Genomic DNA, 24,539 nt, shown 5'->3' on the forward strand with positions numbered 1-24,539 from the left:
TTTGCGTTATTAGATAGGGGATTTTAGATTGTGGGATGAATGATTTGTAGTTTTTACGTGTTTGATTTCTAAGTCGTGATGATTCTCTATCTTCTGATTTTTCTACTTGTTCTTGTGGTAAAATTGTTTCTATCATTTTCCTGTTTTTTCTTTTTTTTTGAGATATTTTTTGGTCTTGTATTTTTTTTTGTTGTTTTTAGCTTTAATTTGTGTTTGATTATGATTTTCTTGATGAATGTTGTGTTGTTCAGCAATTTCTTTTTCTTTATGTGCGTGAATTTGAATATTTTTTAAACCTGTAAAAGAATATAATTGAGTTAATTCGCGTAGTGCGTATTCTTTTGGGTAGTAGGGCAATAGATTGTTTCGATGTTGAACAATTTTTTTTTAGTTGAATTTGTAAGTTTATACATCACGTCAGTGGGTTTGGCAATTATTTGGTATGGTCCTTTTCGAAGGGGTTGTAATTTTTTAGAGATTCTTTTTTGCGTATTAAAGTTAGGTATTAAGACAAATGTTCCAATTTTTAAATCTATGGCTGGTGTAAAGCGTGAATTGATTTGATCGTTAATGTTTTGCCTTTGTATTAATTTCTTTGTTACTTTTTGGTAAATTTCGTTGTGTTTTTTATCTCTTTTTAAAATCCATTAAAACCTAGTAAAGGTAGGTTATAACAAATTGAGTCTTTATTTGGTTGGCAATAACCTTGAGCATTTTTATGAGAATTTGCTGTAAACATAATTGGTTTACGTGGCTTTTGATCAAAAACCATTTCGTATAGTGACATTCCTAAAGTTGTCGTAATTTGTGAATTGTATGCTGAGGGAAATAATTTTACATCTGCTGACCATTCTGTGTATTTTGTATCCTTTCCATTTATGATACATCGGAGATATTCTTGTAGTGAACGGTTCATACCTTCGACTAAACTGTTCAAGTGTAATTTTGTCTGTTGAGGGAGAAAAATATTGTCAATTTCTAGTTTTGATAGGGGAAATTTGTCAAGTGGGTCATGGAGGTCAAAAACTTGATTTATTGTGTATTTTGAATCGTTATTTTGCGGTCCTGATAAATTTATTTTATCGGTTAATTTTTTTTTTCGATTAATTGAAAAAATGTTTTTTTTTATGTGAGTGTTGTTTTATTCTTTTTTGTTGAGTGTTATTTTTTATCCATTGTGAACATGGAATTGTTTTAAAAGTTGATGTGCCTAGTAAATCAACTTCATAGTGATTATCCTGGCAATCTAAGTAGAGTGGAAAATGTTGAAGGTTATTTATCTGTGATTGATCAATATCAGTTTTTACTGCATATTTGCATTCTAATCGGGGTGATGTTTCATCTTTTGCGAGATAAAAATTAATATTTTGTGGTATTTCAACTGTAGTTTTTCTTGTGAATAATTCAGGTGGCGTATTTTGACTTAATGTATCTGGTAACGCAAGGTTTTTTCCTGCTGTCCAAACTACATGTAGGTTTGAAAATTTCATTAGAATTAGTTGAAATCTATAAACTCTATGATTTGGATTAGACTTTTGTGTAAAGAGAAATATAATTATTTGTGATCTGTGAATAGAATTGTTGGGTGTTTTGATCCAAGTATCAGAAATTCATATTCTGTAAGTGTATAAATTATAGCTGTACATTCTCTCATTAGAGTTGAGAGTCGCAGCTCTGCTTGAGTGAATAATCGTGAATTTGCTGATATAAGGTTCATTTATTTTGTTCCACTATGTGATTGTAGCAATGCTGCGCCGATGCCAAAAATAGAAGCATCGCACATTGCATAGAATGGTTGATTTGGATCTGGAATTGTATTTGAAATTTGTTCAGTTAAAAGTTTTTTAATTTCCTCAAATCGTGTTTGATGTTCAGTGGTCCATTCAAAATTATTTTGTTGTCTGAGGATATTATAGAAGGGTGTTAAGTATAATTGCATTTTGTAATATATTTACTTAAGAAATTTAACATTCCAAGGAATTCTTGGATTTTCTTTTTATTTGTAGGTGGCTGAAGTTTTTGAATGGCATCAATGCGTGATTTTAATGTAGTGATAGTTTCTCGTTCTATATTATGTCCTAAAAATTTAACGCGTGTTAGAAAGAAGTGTGATTTATCGGGAGCTGCCTTCAGATTTTTGTTCTGAAGTATTTTATGATACTGTTCTAAAACTGTAAACATTTCATCTTTAATTTGTGATTGCATAAAAACATCATCTAAGTATGCAATTGCATTTTTCTTGAGTATTAATGGTCTAAAAATTTTACTCATAAAAGCTGAAAAAGCCGCTGGTCCTATGAATATTCCATAGAATAAGCGAATGAATTCATATTGTTGATTTCCATAACAAAATGTGTTAAACGTCGTGATTGTTCATCTAGTGGCATTTGATTATAAGCACTATTCATATCTGCGGTTGTGAAATTTTTACCATTTATCTTTGTTAAGATAACTTGTATGGGTTCAATAGGCCAATTGCATTTTGATTCGTCAATTAGTGAATTGAGATATCTAGCGTCTAAAACTATTTTTAGTGATTCACCTTTTGCTAGAATGATAACAGGGTTGATAAAATTGTTAACTTTTGATTGTTCTTCCTTATTTACTGGTGAGATAATTTTGTACTGTTCTAAAAAGTCAAGTAATCTGTTTACCTTGTCATGTAAGTGAATTGGGTCTTTTACTGGCTCTGTTTTTTGAAAACTGCGTCGGGTTTTAACGGGAGATGTGGCGATGAACTAATTTTTCCAACATCAAATTTTGAAGTTGCGTAGACTGTTGAATATTTTAACAGCTGTTTTTCTAATTATCAAATTCAATTTGTGTAATTTGTGAATGTTCAAGATTAAACATTGTTAAAAATTTATGTTTTTCTTTCGTGTAATTTGTTATATTGAATGTTGGTTTAAAATATGGTGTTTTTGTGAAGTAATATGTGTTTCTTTTTTCATTACTTATGATATTATTTATGGATAATTCCTCGTCAAGAATTGTTGATTGGCAAATATCTAATAATTGGAGTATAATATTAACGCGGTAGACTACTTCATTTATAGGTGAAATTGTAGCATTTGTTTCACAATATCCTGAAAGTCCTAAGGGTAATGTTACTTGATATGGTGTATTATTATACACGTGTAATGAAATGATGTCGGAGTTCGTGTTTTTCGAATATTTTAAAGATGAGATTGTAATTTTGAAAAATTTGTGGATAGGTTTAAATTCGAAGTCTGACATGAAAATTTGTTGTTTATTTTGACTTTTTTTATACTGGTGAACTTGTTTTATTGAAAAATTATTTTTATTTCCTGATATTGTTTTCAGGTGTTTCCGTTGTTGATTGTAAATTGGATAAAATTTTGATAAGAATGATGGTTGTTTGTTTAATCTTTAGAAGAATGTTAGGGCAGTATTTATTGTTTTTGTGTATTTATCTTTGATATGGATCTTACTATTTAAGATGTTGATTGTTGGTATATATTTAGATATAAATAGTATGCCAATGATATTGTAATTAATATCAAAAATATGAAATATTTGTTTAAATGGTTTGTTTAAAATTTTGTTTTGTTCTATTGTTCTCTTGGGAAGACGAAATAATTGGACGTTTCCATAATTTACTAATGTTGATCCTTGTGCTATTGCTAATTTACCAGAGGTTTCAAGAGATGTTAATTTTGGATGCAATGTTTTGATTTCGTTCCATGTGGGAATATTAATTATATTTGATTCTGCTCCTGAGTCAATTAAAAAATCAATTTCAAGATATGGTGGTTGAAATTCTTTGTTTCTTGGGCTTTCTAAGATAAATGGAATTGTCCAAATTTTTTCTCTTGGTTGTTCTTTTTGTATATTTTGATAAATATGTTTTTTGTTTGAGCATTGTGTTTCGTCTTTTTTATCGGGTTTAATTACCGTGTTAATTCCGTTTACTTCTTGTGTAGTTTGTGTATTATCAATGGGTCCAATATAGTAATTGTGAAGGAGTTCCAATTGATTTTCATAAATACGTGAAATAAAAGGTTGTTCATATGATAGGTTCATAGTCGTTTTTGACTGTTATCATATTTACAGAGATGGTACTATCTGTATCACTTTCTGTATCTGACGATTGACAATTTATATGATTTAGTTGTAATTCGTTACTTCCTGTGTCATCAATACCTGGGGGGTCTGAAATTGTTTCATCATTTGTCTGCACTTGATTAATGTGTCTTTGATGTTTTGGTGTGCTACTTCTGTATCGATGTTTAGAATCAGGATAGCGGTTAATATTCCTATGTGGTGACTGGGAATAATTTCTGTATCGATTATTGTAACTTGAGTTTCGATTTTGTGAATAATTTCGTGATCTGTTTTGATAATTATCGTTTGATTTGTGAAAGTTTGATCTATTATATGAATTATTCCTTAATCCAATGTTCGGGTAATTCTGATTTCGATTGTTTGAATAACTTCTATTTCTATTATTTGAATAGTTTCTATTTCTGTTGTATGATGAATTTCGTGATTGATTATTGGAATAGTGTCTATTCCTTGGGTTTGATTGAGAACTGGATCCAGAAACAAATTCTGTTGTATTGGAATTCGATCGTGAATAGTTATTTTGGTTATTTTGGCTATTCGATCGGTTATATCTAATTTGTGCGAAATTTCGTGTATTTCCTCGATTGGGTGATCTACCTCTATAACTTGAGTTATATGGTGATTGATTCCTTGTGTAATTTGAGTTGCTCGGAAGTGGTTTTCCTGAACTGTTATTACTACATATATTTTTGTTTGGTAGATTTTGGTCTTTTTTCATGTATTGATAGAATGATTTATTTGGTTCTTTGTTTTTTTGAGGTTTATTCTGATTGTCTTGTTGTTTTTGTCTACGTTCGGAAATACTGTGTCCGTATCGTCGGCAATAATTACACCATTTTTTGAAGGATGGTTTGCCTTTAAAGTTTGGATGTTTTTCGTAGATATTTAGTATTTCAGTGATTTTTTCAATCAGGTCTGTGTCTGATTCTTGTATGTTATTTATATGTGTAGTATTTATTCAAATCCGATTAACATATTGTAGTTTTAGATTTTCTGTTTCTTCGAGTTTCATTGTGATTTCTTTTTGTTCTAGTTTATCTACTAATTTTCGAAAATCTAAATCTGGTTCTCGAATTGAGGAAGGATGAGATGCTCTCTTTTTATAGCTATTTTCCTTAATTGAGGTGTTAAGGTCATCATCAAAATTTCTGTCATTTTTGTGTTTTTGTAATCATGTGTATTATGTGACTATGCTTTTCGAACTCGTGTTTCGATTCGTACTGCTAATTGTTTAATTGTTTCATTTGGTAATCTGCGCATTTCGTTGCATAAAACTCTTTGATGTTGTTTGTTTCTTTCAGAATCAAACATTTTTGAAAATTCTTGTGTGAATCTTTTCCAGTCTGATTTTATTTCTATGGGTAATACTGAAAACCATTTTTGAGCTGCGCCATATAGGGTTGTTTGTTTTAACGCTGTGCGTCTATGTATCCAATTTTGATGTAGTGGCGTAATAATTGGTTCGGGTCCTGTATTTAAAATTAAATTTGCTGTTACTGCATTTAGATAATCTTCTACAGAATATTCAGGGTCTGTTCCTGTGAATACCATTAATGGTTTATTCGATGTTTTTGATGATCCACCCATGAGGTATGGATTCATAATCATCTTTAGTGATTCTGCGGCATTTGGCATTTGTGAAAAATTTGAAAGTTGACTTTTTGTGATTTCATGTTGCTGAAGGTAATATGGAAGCGCTATTTCATTTTGCATTTGTGTTGGTTGATAAGAATGCATTAACATTGGGTTATGTGGTTGTATTGGTTGAAAAGATTGTGTGTTAAATGGGTTTTGTATATGCATTTGTTGTGGATTTTGTATATCTGTTGGGTTTTGTGAATAAATTTTCATTTTTTGAGATGGTTGAGATTGTCGCAGTCTCTGTGTGCGATATTCTTTAGTATATGGTGCAAAAATATCTGGTTGATGATAATCATCGTCATCAGATGATATATAGTTTGTATTATATGGTGTATGTTGTTTATTTTTGTTTTGTTGAAAAAATGGGTAATTTTCACTATAATCTTGTGTAGGTTGTGGATTATCTGGAAAATTTACTGAATTAGTCGATGTTTTTGGGAGATTCCAATAATGGAACAGACGTGATTTAAATGTTATGTATTTTGTCGGGGAGGTTGGTTTGTTCTTGGTTGGTGAGCATAATTATAATTGTGTTCTGCAAATGTGTTTCTTGTGAACGGTTTTCGTGTTTTTGACGGTATTGTCATTGGTCTATACGTTTGATAGTCCATATGAGAATATTTTGGAGCAACCGATTGTTTAACGGTTGATTGTAAGGTTATCTGTGTTATTGATGTATTTGTATTTCTTGTTGTTGTCAGATTGGGGTGCATTGGTGTAGTTGTTGCTGCTGTTTGGACGATTTCTTCATTTATGAAGTGTGATGGTGTTTGAATATCTTGTTTTGTAAGATTCTGGTTCCATTGAGGTTTTCATTATGTATGACTGTTGAATTTAAGCTGTTATTTTGTGTATCAGGTGAAAATGTATTATACTTCAATGGTGTTGCATCAATGGTTAATGGTACTACTTTTACATAATCTCTGTGAAAAGATATTGTACTTATTGCTTGACTCGAGATAGCTTGTGGGATATTTAGAAATGCTGGATGAGACCATTCAGGGTCCCAAACGTTATCTGATTGTTCTGAAAGAACAGTGTCGTCATTGGTATTTTGAGGTCTGAAATTTTTTCTTGCTTGTGAAATTAAATCTAAACTGTGGGTGAAATAATCAATTATAAACCATGCTAAAATCTTTTGTAAATCATGTTTAGTGTTTTGTGAAACATCTTCTTTAGTGAAATTTTCGCGAATTATAGGTAGAAATGTTGAAAATACTGTGATTTCATTTCGTACTTTTGTATGTTTGGATGTTTCGGTTGGTGATATACTTTGAACTTCTGTTTTTTCTAATATAGTTATATAACTATATATTACTGCAAAAACTTTGTAAGTGAATATGGAGTTTGCTCTTTGTAAATTATGATATTGTATGCTTTTGATATATTCTATGAATACTTTTGAAAATTCTAGTTCAATATCGTCTGTTTGAATTACATATTTATGATGGACTGTATTTGGTGTGCTGAATTCTATGGTGTATATTCCATATTGTTGTGTTAGATTACATATGTCTTTCAAATAATGTTCAATATTTTGTCTTTCGCTTTTTACAACTGGAAATTCTGCTTTGCATGAGCTGATTCCTGGTTCAAACAAATTTACGAGTAAGTTCTTACAAAATCGTATTTCTCCTCTATCATCGAGTGAATCTATAAGAAAGGGAAAAACTGCTTCTTCATCTGGACTTTCGTCACTTTGAGTGTGGCTCATTTTTTCGTTTGATGACTGTTAATATATAACTATCAATGTGTCTAATTGGTTGATTCCAATCATACAATGTGTACTGGTTTGGGTTTATATTGCTTTTTATTCTTCTTTTTCCTCTTTTTGATAAATTTGAAGTTGTTTCTGAGTCGGAAAAACATAATTGATCATGAATGGGACAATTTTTATTTATTGATTCTTTTAATTTGTATAGTTCGTCTAAACTGTTGGCTTCTGATTCAGAAAATGCGTTTCTATTTTAAAAGTCTTTTTTGTGTGATTTGTCTTTGTTTGTTTATAATTCTTCTTTTAATCGTTTGGCGTTTTGTTCTAATGTATCCAACTGTTTGTGTATGAGGAGTGATTACAAGATCGTATTTTTGCTTATCTATTTCACAATTGTGTAAAACGATTGTTTGTTTCTTTCCTAAATTTTTGAATGACATAAGGTTTAGGATGAGGGATGCAAGAAGTTGTTTGCTATTTCTATTTTCCTAGGCTGTTAGTCCTTACGATTTTTTGGTTAGCTTAACCTGGGTCTTTTTGTTCAGGGTTGGAGAGAAAAGTATATCGATTCCGGAGAATGTTTTTGTACTTTCTCCCTGGCTATTCTAAGTTAAGGTGTTAACTTACTTAATCTTACTCAGGGGTAGTGATTGTGTTCAAGGGTTGGAGAATAGTAAATCGATCCACAAGGTTCAGGTATAATTAGAACGCAAGCAGTTCGTTAGATACTTTTTTAAACTTACTAAGTCTAAGATCTATCCTGGGTCTGATAAGAGGAGGGTTCATGTGAAGGATGAATAACCGAAGTTCTTCACTGTTTATCTTAATTTGAATGGTTAGTTTTGTTTAAAAATTTCTATTAGTCCTGGGTCTTTTGAAAAGATTGGATAGTGAATCGACGTTTGAGGTCGTTAGAAACTTGCTAAGTGGAAGGGGGAGAACAAAAATGTTCTTTTAGATCCAAGGATAGGCCTTGATGATCAGGTTTTAAATTTAGTGAAATAGAAAACTTATAAAGATCCAAGGATAAGCCTTGATGATCTGATTTTTAAGTTAAGTGAATTTAAGTTTAAAATGGTTTAAATTTATTCAATAAAAAGATTTAGTTTTTCAATGATATTAGTGAGCTTATGATTGCTGTTATGTTTAGGTGATGAAGCTGGAACAACAAGATGATTTATGATTACTAACTATTTATTGTCACGCTACTAATTTTTATTTTTATTTTTCAATAAATATTTTTCAAATATGTTTCATATAATACTGCAGGAATTAGGAAAACGATCTGAGATCTTTTTATCAATCGTTATTGTACATTAGTAATTTTGTTTAGCGCCTGAACCGATCATGAAGTTTTTTTTTTCAAAATTTTATGTTTACAAATGAAAATCTAAATTAATTGCTAATAAGATTCTAAATATAAAAGTTTGTGTTTGCTTTTGCCGTACTACCAAAAACTAAATGGTAAGTTTCTACGTAGTCGTATATCGTCTCTTGTCCGAGGTCTTCTTCCAATACCGGGTAGTTCTAGTATTGTTCGGAGTATCGGCTCTGATCTATTGAGTCGTAGAGACATTTCAATTAAATTATTATCGTGTAACATTTTGAAATTGTTTTGTCTAAATTCTAATCTATTTTTCGTTAATTCTATGTTATTAAGGGCTTATTCGAGTTTTATGGTCGCACCAGATGAGTTATGACCGATGTGGTTAACTCATAGAGTAAATTCGGATAGGGTACACCGTCTGCTCGTCACGCTATCCTTTTTTCGGCCGGATAGATTCGTGCAACTTCCTAATCTAATACCGATCCTAATCTTACTCTTATATCTACTAGTCTCAGGGTGTTTAACTAGTCTCTGCTAGGCTCAATAGATCTAGAGTATACTGAATTATTGCAACTGCTGAAGTTCTCTTGGAGAGGCAACTAAGTTCTAAGTTAAATTTAAATCTCTCTGGTGCTGAAATTACCAGTAATTTCAGCACTTACAAATAAGTGGGTTGTTAGTTAGATGGATTATGATTGGTTAATATTAAAAATTTTACAGTGGGAAAATATCCAATTTATCCAATTATAAAGTGTAGTTTAGATCAGGTTCCAATATTGCAGATAGATCAAGTGAATTGACAATTTTTTGTAGTTTTTTTTGCAGATTTTCCTGCTCAAATCTGATTTATTTTGCCTAAATTCAAGATTTTTAAAAATATATATGGCTAAAAATGGAGTCATATCCAGGGGCGGATTTAGTGGGGGGGGGGAGGGGGGGTTTCGGACGCCTTTTCTCTTCAGGGATTCGACCCCCTGCCGATCGACCGCCAATAAATACTAATTTTGAGGGCGGAGCGCGCGCCGAAAAAACGCGAATTTTTTTGCCGACCGACCGCCAATAAATACTTTTTTTGAGGGCGGAGCGCGCACCGAAAAAACGCGAATTTTTGGTCAAAATTTTCCACAAATTGCCTAAAAACGCCTTTTTGGCATTTTTTTTTCAAAATAAGGTCGACAAAAGTTCGAAAATTTTTTGAAATCCTAGATCCGCCCCTGGTCATATCGATAAAGTTCCATGGTTTTTTTGCAGATTTTTGGGCGCAAAGTTTGATTTATTATGACCAAATCCGTGATTTTTAAAAAATATTATTTAGGCCCAAAATCTGTTTCTTATTGATAGCATTCGATGGTTTTATTGCACATTTTTGTGCTCAAAATTTGATTTATTTTGACCGAACGTGTGATTTTTTAACATAGTCTTGGACCAAATTCTGATTAAAATTCATGGTTTTCTGTGGTTTTTTATTGCATATTTTTGGGCTCAAAATCTGACTGATGTTGGTGAAATTCTTCAAATTTTTTTAAACTTGTTTTGTGTTCTTTTCAAATTGAGAACACTTTCAGAAAGCATGTTTTGTGGCAGAAAAAATGATTTAAATTGATTTGAAATAGATATTGTTTTGAGATCAATATGTTTCAATACCTTGCAAAAACCCATTTGAACCAATTAAAATCAATTTTCTAGATAAAATTATCTTTTATACCTTAAAAATCCTTTTAATCCACTCTATTTCAATTTGCTCATTTGAATGGGCTACCGTAAATGGTTTGTATATTTCAATCTTAAGTTTGTCAGTGAACCCCTTTGGGTCGGTCTTCCGCCAGGATCACTTGAAGTGCCTTCGTTCTGTCTCAAGATATACCTTAACTCTCCCAGGCACTAGTTACCTTATTCTTCAGCCACTTTCGATAACATTTTTTCTTATGGACTTCTTTGCCAATAAACACAATCAAGAAAACAGCGTTATCTTTAATCAAACGTCAGCATGGATCTCGCCGTGAGAAGAGTAACTTTTCTTAATGATCAAGCACCCCATCCAGCACACCTGTTTCTTGTCCCAGAGCATACACAGGTCGCTCTTCAAAAGGTACTACAGCACTTGCGCTAAGCAATGTCAAGGCCAACTTATGGTTTATGTTTATGCCCGCGCGTTGCTTCCACCACAGGTTTCCGATCACGGAGTTACCCTCGGGATTTTGACAGCAGTGTTTGGACTGTCAATAAAACTGAAACTACCTTTCGCATCACTCAAAAGTTTCTCCCCTAGTTTTTCCTCAAACTTTCCTCTTTTTCCATAGAATCAGTTTTCCAAGTTTTCTCGCTTTTGGTGCAAGTTGCGAGATTTTTTTAAAGTGCTTCACACGTCGTTGCTTCACATTTTTTTCATTGAAAAGCATTTTTCGGCTCTTAGTTGACCCCCAACCCTTTCCTTTGCATCATTCCTGGCCAAGATACAATACTCACAGCGGTGATCAGTTTGTGGGTGAACTCCAGAAGCTCAATGGGCTAAAGATTGCAGGTCATTGAATAGAACCAAAGGATGACGACAAGTTCACAATTGTACCTCCGTGACAAGCCGCAAGAATCTGCATATCACTTTTCTCTTTTCCATTCATTTCGTCAAGCCAAACAGCAAGGACCTTATCTTGAGTTACCTGTGAAATTCTTACTTCAATCTTGTGAAATGCTCATTTGAGATATTCGGCGCCCTTCCAATCCGCCTTCAAACTAAAAGAGTAACCGTTGTACAAGTAATTCCTTGGCCGTTGCCACTTTATCCGATGTTTCACCAAAGACAGTCTGATGAAAGATTAACTTGTGAATCAACGTCAGTCACTCAAGTTTTCAGTTTTTTTTTCGGCACTAGTCTGATTTTCTCGATATTCCGTTGACTCATGCCTGCATTAGGGTGTGGGATTTCCAAAAAAACCGCTGTTTCCCTCGACTTGTCCTAATGATCTTGATATACAGGCTACTCTCTAAGCATTTTTTAGAATCAGGACCAATTTCCTATTGAGGTTTTTTTAACATGCATGTTCATTGACATCGACTCCCCTGCTATTTCGAAATTGAAATAGGCTACTCCTGTCTCCGTGCTTAAGAAAAGGTTGCCGGTACTTTGCTCGATTTGTGACATTTACTGGTTTTCGCAATTTTTCGATGTCCTCGAGTCTTCTGCTATCAAGAGATCACTACGAATAACATGAATACACCTATTTAATCATTTTGCGTGGCTTTTTAGAGTCATCTTTGTTTCCTTTCCAATGATTTTATACCTAACCAGTACAATTATTATGACTTTCAGCTCCGTAAACTCAATTTTTGCAGTGGCCTGAAAGCAGCTGAGGATCATTGTACCTGCAATGGCCAGTATTAGCCACCTCAGGAGCACATAGCATCCCCCCCCCTCCGGATAGGCATAAACTTGCATCATACTCCAGCTATATAATCGATCAGGACTTCATGAAGCATCGGGGATTCATTTCCGAAGTTCATCATTTTTGGACCTAAGATCCTCCAGAATCACGCATGCCAGTAGCCAAGACAACATGAACTAGCCCTTCATTCTTAAGATCGGATTTGCCACGAGGCACGTTGCCGACGATCGTGCACTCATTTTTTCTCAAAGAGCTCTTTCAACAAGAATTGTTCGTGTATAGCCACTTGTTTCTACCGCTCTCCCCGTGGTTGATCTCCAGCGTTTGCCGTAGGTTCACACCGCGACCTCTTTTGCCATTCTTTTGGCCAATCGCCTGAGCAGATCTCAAGTTACTTGCCTTGTCACTAATGCGATCCACCAAGTTCAAATCGTGTTTTTCTTGAGGTTTTTCCCAACAAAAGTTCAGTGGCCTCTTTTCTCAAGTTCTGGCAGGGATTAGAAGGCCACTCGAAATTAACGTATATTTCCCAAGTTCGATCTTATGCGGTACAAACTCACTGCAAAAAGTTAAACTTAAAAGAGTCCGGGCAATCAAACTTGGTAAAAACGGTGAAATTTGAAACCTCCGGAATTTTTATTTGAGAGAATCAAATCCGTTTAAAGGACGGACGCAGTACTTTTCTATTGCGATATCCAAAAACCAAAGAATACTTGTGCTCGGTGTGATTTTTTTCCTTCTCCAGACATATTTTGACTTTTAAATAGCCGTTTTGAAGTTTGGGTTTCTTGTACCATTCGAAAGGCTAATGACGCCTTGAGCTCAAATTTAAACATTTTTTTTCACCGGTAGAATCGACTGATTTTTTTGTAAAGTTATTTATAGTTGTTTGAAAATGGCCAGTTTAGAACAATTAACTTTTGTTAGTTTCGTTCTAATACCACGAGAAATCAAATCGTTGCAGTTTGAAATAATAGGCAAGCCAAGATATTTCGCCTGTGATTATTTATGGGGGTTTAAAATTGTCATTTTGACCAATTTGGGACAATTAACGCGAGATATATTTCGCGCTATTAACACGTAAGCGGAGATTTAATCCGTCTCAAAAATCATTCCAAATTGGTCGAAAGCAGCTTTTTTCGCCACAAGTGCTTTGTTACTAGGAGCTAAATTTATCACTTTGTACTTTATATGGCGTGAGGGAGAATGATTTTAAAAAGCTTCAAACTTTTATATATTTTTTTCATTTTATTACATTTGTTTTTTTTTCATGTTGTTACTGCTCCATAGACCCTAAAAGGCAGTCGGACTTTCAAGGCACTGATACAACACCCTGATACGAGTAGGATTGTTTGCTTTTGTTGGTTGTTAAAAACTAGTCGCCCTGCCTTACTCGGCTTAATTTGATTCATATTGAATTAAGGCAAACTGTTTGGATTTTTCAATGACTTCCTAGACGTTGATTACATCACGTTTTATTTTGAGGAGGAAAATTTCCGAAAAAAAATATTTCCAATTATTTTCCAAAATTTTATTAATTTTTATGTTTGTTTTAAGGCGCCCTTTTTCTGCATCTCATGGGGAAGTCAAACGGATCAATCAAGGTTTTGCCCTGATACGAACAGTGCCGTGTATTTTGATTCCTAAATGCCGGTAAATTAGCTAGAAGGCAAGTGTTAGAAATGACAATTCGAGTCCGATAGTCCGAAATTTTAATAGTCCGACTTTCGAAAAAATTTATAAAATAAACATTTTACGATGGTATTTTTTATTCAGCCAAACTTCGAACTAAACCATTTTGAATAATTGTTCCCATTTGAAAAAAATATAATTGCCGTGCACTCAGTTTTAAAATAAAATTTTAGGAGAGCTGAAAAATTGCAATTTTTTGGCCGATTTGCAAATAAAAATGAACTGCGATGTGTTGAATTTATATAGCCCAATTTAGTTACAAATACGATATTTGTTCCGACTTTTGAGGAGAGTGCACAATATTCACGCTGGGTGTTTTTGTTGTTCAGTTATTTTTCAACCTGTTAACTAGGCGTTTTTGACGAAATTTCTTATACCATGTGAGAAATATTGTTATTAAAGGCTCAATTTTAAAAAGATATATCGCCTGTGATCATTTTTTGTACAAAAGCGCGCGGTTGCAAATAGCTAATATAATTAAAGATACTAAAATTCTTAAGGCTAAAAAAGTTGGGGGCAAAAGCGGACCTGGACAAAGAAGTCGAGTCAGTGATGATAACGGCGCCTCCGAGTAGAGTAGTAAGGCCTAGGAAGAGGAAACGGGAGGTAGAAGAGGCAAATATTCGGCGGATGCGGTTTCAGAGAAGAACGTGAAAAGTGCGATATATTGGGTAGTTATAACACGCGTAAGAAGAGAATTAATGTGTTGAAAAATGAATTGAGGCCAGCAATTTAATCCTTTCATCACGGGTTGAGATGCTGAACACACCCTTAGTGTTTTACATAGGGATAAAATGAAAAAAAAAATCAAAAAATTATTTTTTCATTTTGTTTTGTCAATTATTCAACCAAAAAAATTTTCAATTGGCCTTAAGTGCAGTCGGATCATTCAATTCTTTGCGCTGATATACGAGCAATCTTTTTATACGATTAGTTTCATTTAGAACCTCATTCCATGAAATTTATTTGTTCAATTACGCCAAATGCTTTGAAATTTATTTGTTCAATTACGCCAAATGCTTTGAAATTTATTTGTTCAATTACGCCAAATTTTTTGAAATATTTTAGAACCGGATGTTCAACAAACCGCATATCTAGAAATCACCATTTCGTAAAGCCAAAATTGCATCGAAATTACGGAAAAAGTTTCAGAATTACGTAACAATTGTATAAAACAATGACAATCTGTTGTTATAATGCATAATAAAATCAATTTTTGGCTGGTTGGAATGGTAAATTTATTTTTGGTTTGTTGAACCTTCGGCTTGTTGGCCGGCCTATCACAATCTTATATGTTGCAATTTTAGGCGATTTCATGTCGCGACCGTTTTAGCGAGATTTTGAGAGTTGCGGTTTTCTGCGAGTCTAAACCTGGCGGAGATGATGATTTTAGGTCGCACGATGAACGCAAATCGCGCGACCGTATTCGATCGCGACATCAGTCGCAGACTTCGGTCCATGTAACAGAAATAAAAACTCAACAAACCAAAAGAAGATGTAAGTTTTGCCGCTGCAACCAAATGCACACTTCATTCGTTTCGCGGCGATTGCTTTGTCGACAATTTCACTGTGAGTGATGAAGAACCTTTCGAGGCCAAACTGTGCACTGGATAGGTACACTATTTGGTGTTTTTAAGTTTCTGGAATCCAGAGGCAAGTTGTACGTATTTTAAAAATTTGTCGTAACGATCCAAGATTTCAAAGAACAAGAATAACAAAGTGGGCGTCCTGGTTGCGCAATCCGCTTACAATTCACAAAATACACATTTTGGCTCCGTAATTAAAAAGAGAAACAATATTGGAAAACTGGGAGGTGTCTGCAGGTTTGCCAAACCAAAAATCATTGTTGTGTGATGTAAGTGTATGTCAACACTTCAAATAATACTGCTGAAAAGTATATAGGCAAACAAAAGACGCGCAGCGCAGTATGACCATATAGGCCCGTAAAAACTAAAAAAATCATTAAACGTGTCTATTACATTTTTTGACTACAGAGCTGATTTAAATTATCCGGACAAAATGAAAAAAACTTGAAACTTCAAAATCAAAGATTTTGTATATTTAGCAATATATATGAGTAACCGAATTGGATTAATTTTCCTTTTTTCATAGAAAATGACTGCGCACAGGCCCTCTTTATCTGCAGAATATATATATATTGCTAAATAAACAAAATCTGATTTATGACTTGTACTCTAAAACTCAAACAAAAGTCACACCGATTTTGAAAAGAAAACTGAAAATAAACATTTCGTTTTTCCGAAAAGTGTTGGAATAATTTTAAAATTCTTTGTATTATGATTACTTATTGGGAATAAAAAATAAAAAAAACTTATTGCGTTTTAAGCAAAAATACAGATTCAATCATCTATGATCTAAGCTGCAAGAATCATTTTTTGGGATCAATTGAGCAATCCCCCCCCATTCTAGCTTGGGCGGGGGGGGGGGGGGGATAAAGCACAATAGGTTCTTGAGACATGTTTATAAACACTTACACTTGAAAAAAGTTTGGATGATATGAAATCATAAACAGATTCTCCAACGAATGAGGGAGGCCAAAATTTACAATACCAAAGCTCAAAAATTACAATCAAATTGAAAAAGAATCAATAATTTTTTTGAAGCAAATAAAGCTACTTTTTTCTGTCCTCAAATGATGAAAAGTGGTTTGCACACAATATTAAGGTGTTGTGGAGAGCAATGTTTAATATCCAGATCCAAGGCTAGAGAATCAACCCTGATAATTCGCTTACTGATGAGGCAATGGTCGCCCAAACAAAAGTTTACAAAAAAAATTATGGAATCGATTTTTTTAAATAAAATTTGATTTTTTTTCTTTTTCAAAATTTTTCTCGATACCCATAAAATAAACTTCAATCGGTCAATTGATTGCGTGCTACGAACATATCAACCATCTTCTTGCGTTTGCTGACGTCTTTTTTTTTTAGCGTTTTACTGTTTTTGGGTGGGGGGAGATAGCTCAATTGGTCATGACGCGGGGGGGGGGGGGGGGGGGGGGGGTCCATCATTGATCCATTTTTTGTATCAATGATCGACACCACAAGCGATAGAAGTTTGGTATCGAATAATCTTCAAAACAATACTGAACATCGGTCTTGTTTTTGCTTGAATTTTAGAATATTTTCTTGCTATTTCCAGCTTTTTTCTGCAGAAGTCAAAAACCTGATCATGTATATTTAGCAATATAAATACAAAAGGGGACTGTATTTTTTAAAGATTTTAAAAATTTGACCCCTGACATCCATGAACTTCAAATTTTGTTCAAATTTTGACGCTTTTGGCGCATTTTCAAATTTTGACGCTTTTGCTTTTATTTCAAATTTTTAAGCCCCTTACTACTCTACGGTTTTTTATCTTCACGTTTTTTGCTAACTTAGGTCGTCCATTTTTGATAAATCAACTAAATTTTGGGAAAGGACAATATTTCTAAAACACATCAAACTGGCCCAGAAGCGCCCTCAAAGTTATTTTTTTTACCTTTTTTGAAAATATGTGCATTTTGCAAAAGATCCTATAACGCTAAGATAAGCAATTTGAACTCAAAATTTCAACAAAAATTTTTTCGATATGCTTTGGATAGATGACACCACTTCGGCAGAAAAAAAAGGAAGATAAAAACTAAAAATGGCCAAAAATAAAAAAAAAGTGCCGTAAAAAAAGAACAAAAAGGAGTTTTATGTCGGTACTGTGAAGTTATCAGCAGATATATGATCGAATCTAATGCCCATTGAAGTATGCAATTTTGGTAATAAGCGTTTTGAGCCATCCTTGTATTAAAAATTTTTAAAAATTTTTTAAAGTTTTTTAGTTATCGAAACAGATTCGACAAAACTGATCAGCAAAAAAATCGAGCAAATTTGTTTGGCTAGACTAAGCCTACAGGAAAAAAGCCTGTAAACCAAACTGGCAAAACGAAAAATATATTTTTTGAACTGACGTGCAATTTTAATCGTTTTAGTTGAAAAAAGTCTCTTCATATTTGCAAACATTTGAAAAGTTCATTCTTATGTTCGAAAAAATATCTGTTATTTATTCTTTCAGATTTGATTGTTTTTGTTTTCTTTGTACTAAAAAGATAAAATTTCACCTGTAACGAACTTCACTTTTCTAGCAACACATTAATTTTGAAATATCTTGATTGATCTGAAATCAGGGAAGCTTAAAAAAACGTACTCGCAAACTTTCAACCTAGTCGACCCAGTAGAATTGGATAAGTATCGGTTGGCAATTTCACAGACGTAACACTCGCTGCTTTTGTCTGGTTTGAATTCTAAGGAATTTGTAATTTTCCACAAAAAATTGGAACCGGTGAAGCCATTCAATTACTATGCAATGTTTTATCAAGGTTTAAACATTTGTCGATTGATTCCCATAACAACAATTACTTTGTCAGAATTTTGTGTGGGCAAAATTTGTCCTTAAAGTTAAGCTATAAAAACCATAAAACCTTGTGAAATTGTTTCTCTAGAAACTAAGGCGAGCAAGCACAATTTTGGGGGACCGTCATGTAAGCAAAATCATGAAGGAATCGAAATTTCTAAGAAGGAGAACAATTGTATTTTCATTAATCTACAACCTTCGGCTGCAGCAACAAAGGTTAAAAATAGTTCTGTCGTCCTTAAATCCGCAGAATGAAGAAATTGTTTGTTTTATCCTTGTTGATATCAAGTGATTTTGCGAAGCTGATTTTGCAATTCACGCAATAGTTTCTATGCCCGTGGGAAACTTTGGAAAGTTTTTTTTTTAAACACGCCATTAAATTATGCTTTTAGACTAATTTTTGGAACCTTAAAACACAAATTTTTTTACTGAGATAAAACTTTTTTTATATAAAATGATTTTACAAAATGCTAACTTTCAGCAGCGTTTGCCCATTAACAGACTCCGACAACGGGTTAATCGAAAAAATTCACATTTAATCTCTCGAGACAAAATTAAGCATCCAACGGTGCTTTAGAATTGATATTCTATACGAGAAATTGAAAAGAAAATTGAAAAACTTGTTATCTTTATGATTCGGCAACCATATTTCCCTAGTGTGCATCAATGGGAACGCATCAAAGATGCAAAAGTTTATGGATTTTACTATTTTACAATTTTACGACAGCTTTGCAGTTTTACGACTTGGACAATAGTTTTGATAATATTTGCAGTAATTAATCCTAGCTTCAGCAAGTTCTATTACTGTTTTTATCGAAAAAAAAATTTTTTGTTTTGATTTTCAAAGAAAACGGAGTAAATATGCTTGGGGTGGATTTTTTATTTAGTCAATTTTCAAAATAATAGTTTTTAAAGAACAAAATTTTAAACGCCATTAAAGATAATGAATACCTGGAAGCAAGAGTAAAAAGATATCTTACCTCCTATCTTTTTTTTGTAAAATTCTGAGAGTTTGAAAATTGTCATTATATTATGACCATGCTGTGGACTAATTCACGCGCGCTTTGAAGATGTTTTTTTTCATAATGCTGAAAGCGTTTAGCAAATATTTTTGCGCGTCCGGTTGTGCCGCGCAACAAAATTGTTTCAAATTGAATATAGGCTAGGTTTTCGGTCGTAAATCTTTGGGTCGCATGACTCAATTTTTTTACACTTGATCTTTGATATTGCCAAAATTTATAATTTTTTTTCCCAAAACTTTTCGATATGGGTTAAAGGGCATTCATCCATCAATTTACAGGCAGAAGTACAAATCAACCGTCATTTTTTTCCTATATTTTCGAAAAATCATCTCTGTATGTACTACAAATGCATTTTGAAAATTGCTTAAAAAACTATCTGAAAATTATTTTGAATTTTACATAGGCTTGGACAAGAAGGCTTGTTTCAGCAGGCTGAGTAACCGAGTTGGATTAATTTTCCTTTTTTCATAGAAAATGACTGCACACAGGCTCTCTTTATCAACAGAAAAAGTTTGACTTATAAAGCTAATTCTGAAAATGACACAAGTTTTTTTTGTCAATCTGAAATTTATGATGAAAGAAGTTTATTTTTACCTTGATTATTTTTCAAATTTCACAGCTTTGGCATTTGGGAAAAAAGTTGAATTTAAGTAAGTTTAGACCATCTCAGAGAGCATTTGGATTATATTTCAAATTGTTTGTAGCCTTGTGTATAGGGGTAGCAGTTACAAAAAAAAGAACTTATCGCATTTTTGTTTTTGGTTTTAATTAATGAAATTTTTGCCCTGATATGAGCAAATTTTAATTCTGATACTTTGCTAAGAGAAACAGTGGGGTCGCTTGATAGATCCCTTTGTTCCAATTAGAAACTAACCCTATAAGTCTCGTTTAGATTGTATCACAGATCAAAGTCGATGTGGTCCTAGAGTTAAAATGATATTTATAAAAACAGATCAATTAAGAAAGATGATTAAATGAGTAAAAATGATTCATGAATAGTTGAACAACCGTCTTAGATACCAAAAAAGTTTGGGGTTTGTATGTTCAGTTACATTAACGTAAGTTGAAAGAAAACATTAGAATCTTAACTCCGTCATTTCTGGAATGCTACATTTTTCAAAGGTACTTTTTGTTAAAAGAAAAAATAGTGATAAATAAAAGAAGGAAAACGTTTCAAATCGACTGAGCGAGTGGCAAAAGTAATATTTCTGAAGGTTCAGGTTGATTTATTTCTCAGCCTTTTTGCTGAGATAAATATGCACCTGCAGTCTAGATCTCAAACTTCAGTTGCCCTTTGTTCTTCATACTCTTGATGAAATTGACATTTGCAGCTTAATAAAATTTCAGAATAACAAATCAATGATTTGAAGGATCAGGGCGATTTATCAGTGTTGCACCTGCCTTACTTATTAAAAAAAGAGAACTTTTCTGTTGGGATCGCCTGCTTTTTAAGGCAAGAAAGTAAACCGGTCCACTTAACTAACGACATACCTGTTTTGATTATCCAGGCCAAAAGTAACAGAAAAAGTGAGTCCAATCCCATAAAAAAGTTATTTAAATCGGAAGGATAATTAAATTGTTAGAAAATTAAGGTAAACCATAAATTGATGTAGTTTTTGCAAAACTACAACTCATCCCTTTTAAGATAGATACTTGTTCGATTAACACATTTATATTGTTTCGAAGTAATATATTCAAAAAAAATATTTCTATTTGAATTTTAAAAAAAATGATGAAATGATACTTGAAATTATAATGATGTGTTGAATTTTTTCTTTAAAACATGCACTTTCTTTCAATTCGTTTCCTTCATCCACGATGTCTCTACTCGTTTTTTACTCCTGAAACGTCGTACTCCTCCCTGTCCTGTTGTCTGTGGTATTTGTCATCATCGAATCTGGATTGAACAATGTTGCTGGGGTTTTGCTCCTGACAACTATAAATTTAATGGAACTTTTATTGTTCCATCTTGTGCTGACTCCGTCTTTGTCTACTTTATTCAAGAGCTGCGGTTTATTACCGGTTTGCACTTCGCTGTTAAAGATAATTAAGATAGCTAATTTTTCCGTGTCTTACAGATTCCGATAATAGAGGAATTATAGATTCAGATAATAGAGGTCCTACACAAATTTAGTATTGTTAACATTTATAAAGTAAGTAATTGCGAAATTGGTAAATATTTTGTCCTGTTTATTGAGTGTTTTTCTAGTTATGGGCAATTTTCTTGTTTCGTGCACTTACCCATCACAGTGAAAAACAATGAGGAAAAGTTGATGCATTGATCAGCTATCAGTTACAGTGATTGGTTTGTTGTTCAATCGGGTGGTGTCTTGGTTAGACATGTCTTCAAGACTTAATGTACAGTTTTTCGATACGATTGAATAATCAAATCGTCATACGAAGATAAAATTGAAAAAGCCATATGAAAGTAAAAATAAAAAGTAATTAAGAAAGTATCATAAAAAAAGTCACATTTAATTAGGTTTTACCTTGATTATTGGGAAGTCATATTAATATATATTGTGTTATGCTGATTCACGAATGCATTGATAATTTGAGAAAATTGAGAGCTTGGGTTTTCAATCGTGATTGCTCATCGAAGGAAACCGGCAAATTTTTTTATCTTAAAGAATCAGTTTTGATTGATTTGGGAAAATTTTGTTCACACTAGCAAATACATGGCCCTCTTCAATTGGGACAATGTTATCAAGCACGAAATTGATATCCATTGCTAGACATACCATTGTCGTGAGTAAAAATTATTTCGTATTTGATTACCTCTCGGTGAATCTCAATTTCATCAGCTGTTAAAATTGACTCATGAATGACAATTATGGCAAACATAATGCCTACCTTAAATTTAAAGCAATGATGGCAATTAAATGTTTCCAAAATTTACATAGACAATTAGTTTGAGATTAAATTACTTTTTTTATATGTCTGAATTTTTCTAAAACTGGTTTCACTAGGTCTCAGTGATTTTTGATTGAATCCAAACTAATCAAATTGGTAAGTGATTGGGCAAATTGAAAGTGTAAGTTTCTTAAGGAACAATTATATACCATAAGCTTGTAAATTCTAAATTCGGACATGCATGCGCGTTTTTAATCTTTGACTGAAAAATTATGACATTGGACGAATTGTTGAGGAGCGATTATCACTCGAGTCTTGAAGGCTACGCATAGCCACCAATTTTTTATTTCGTTGCCATAATTTAAATGGTACTATGAATTAGAAGCTACATATAGCACCAACAGTGTTGGCATAAACCTACAGAGGGCTGAGTCGAAACATTGGTTCGCTCGTTTTTCGATAAAAAAATTAATCTTAAAATGAAGCAATTTTAAAAACTTTAGAGATTAGATTTCCTTTTAAATGTTGTTCTGCTAGTAGCCACAAAAGTTATTATTTCAAAGGGAAGGTTGAAAAAACGCATTTTTTGGTCAAATTTCCCAGAAAATGCCCAAGAGTAGATTTTTTTCACCTGTTAGTTTTTTTTCCATTTGCCTGCGGTGCAATTTTTTTAAATTAAAATACAGTGTTAATAGTGTTATGGGAGCACTCGAAAAATCTATCTGTTCGATCTCAGAAAAACGGTTGACAATTTTTTAAAACGTTTTTAAAGACCGCCCGCCCTCGAGAAAATCTTAGATCCACCTCTGCTTTCTGAAACAACTTGAAATAATTCAAAGTACCATTGCTTGATCTGCTTGCTTTAAAAAATTTACATTTTAGCGCAATCTAATTCACTTTATGAATTAACAATTCAGCGTTTCACTGCACGAACAACTTGCTTTGAAACTCATTTTAGCGGCAAACCGATTTTCCGTTTGAAGTTTTTTGGAAATTTTAATCGCCGGCAATGCTGAGTTAGAAAACTTTAAATTTTGTTGAAACTCATTTGCTCCAAAAATTTGATTGTTTCAGCACTCGATTAGTTTGCTTTGAAGAACGCTAAATTTTTGCAAACCGATCGGCCCTATGAAAGAATTGGTCATATCTCAAATTTCCAGCTGTGGAAAAGCTTTAAAACTTGTTTAGCTGCAATCTGATTCGCTGCATGAAAAACTTATTGCATCTCAAAATTTCATCGCTTTATTAGAGTAATTAGAACTTTTTGGTAATCTGTTGCTAAATCCATGATTTGGAATATCTCATTTTTTTTCCGCTGGAATACATTGCTTGGAAAACTTAAAAGTTTCCGCAAACTGATTTTTTCAAAGAAATAACTTTAAATATTTCCTCATCTGAATGGCTTGATAAGAACAACTTTTCTTGAAATTTGTTGAAACTCAATAGCTCTATGAATCAACAACATAAATTGTTTCAACAGTTTGCTGAAAATTTTTTTGACATTGCTTGTGATGATTCGCTCTATCAATTCAGATGAAAACCTTCAAAGTTCATTTTCTTGAATAGCTGAAGTAGAAAAACATAATCTTTGTTCAAACGGATTCACTCTATTTAAAAAAGAAAAAATTCAATTTCATTGCTCAAATTTGCTTGCAAAGAAATAGTTTTTCATAAGCCAATTTTTCCTTTGAATTAATTCGATATCTTTCAATGTTTCAAGGATTTGCTTTTTGAACAAACGTGAAATGTTTTAATTTCAGCTCCTGAATAGCTGGCTTGAAATTTTTCGCAAATTGATTCGTTTTATGAAATAACCTGTAAAAGGAAAGCTGAAGTTGCCTAAAAAATTTCCATTTTTATTGCTCGAATGTCTCGTTTTGTAACTTTATCTTTTTTCAAACCGATTTGTTTTTTGAAACAACTTGAAATCAAAATTTTTACGACCGGCTTCGAAGAACTTGGTTTTTTCCAAACTGGTTGATAATACGGCTTAAAATTTCCACGCTCAAAATAAAATAATTCAAGCGATCAAAACTGCTCGACTTTTTTCACAAATTAATTGCTTGAATAGTTGGCTTCAAAAAGTTTATACAAATGTTTTTGCGGATCATTAAAAGCTATCATAATGACTTGAAAGTTTTCATCGATCATGTTTTCATCCATCAATGATTTGCTTTTAATGGAGACGAGCTTGCTAGTATGCTTCCCACTGGACTTTTTTCGTGTAGTGATGCGCATTTGTCTATTGTGACATATCGCGAGACTTGTGTTTAGTTTTTATATCGTGAAGCGATCAGAATAACGTAGTAATAAAAAATGAAATTTCGTCATATCGATTGATCTATTCACGGAAACGATCATTTGACTAGAATAATTGCAATTGCCTCTAGATCAAACAATTTTTTTATCCGCTCGCTTCAACA

General features: G+C 32.9%; 2 protein-coding genes across 2 annotated transcripts in view; both read left to right on the plus strand.

Annotated features, from left to right (window-relative positions):
* Positions 1-24,539, plus strand: part of LOC134840223 (PDZ and LIM domain protein 7-like) — a gene marked incomplete in the record, with an annotated part of 361,076 nt that overhangs the window by 207,125 nt on the left and 129,412 nt on the right.
* LOC134840218 (androglobin-like) overlaps positions 1-24,539 on the plus strand; it is a 606,395-nt gene that overhangs the window by 150,684 nt on the left and 431,172 nt on the right. The window lies entirely within an intron of this gene.

The sequence above is a fragment of the Symsagittifera roscoffensis genome, chromosome 2 (genome assembly GCF_963678635.1).
Source record: "Symsagittifera roscoffensis chromosome 2, txSymRosc1.1, whole genome shotgun sequence".
NCBI classification, from domain to species: domain Eukaryota; kingdom Metazoa; phylum Xenacoelomorpha; order Acoela; family Convolutidae; genus Symsagittifera; species Symsagittifera roscoffensis.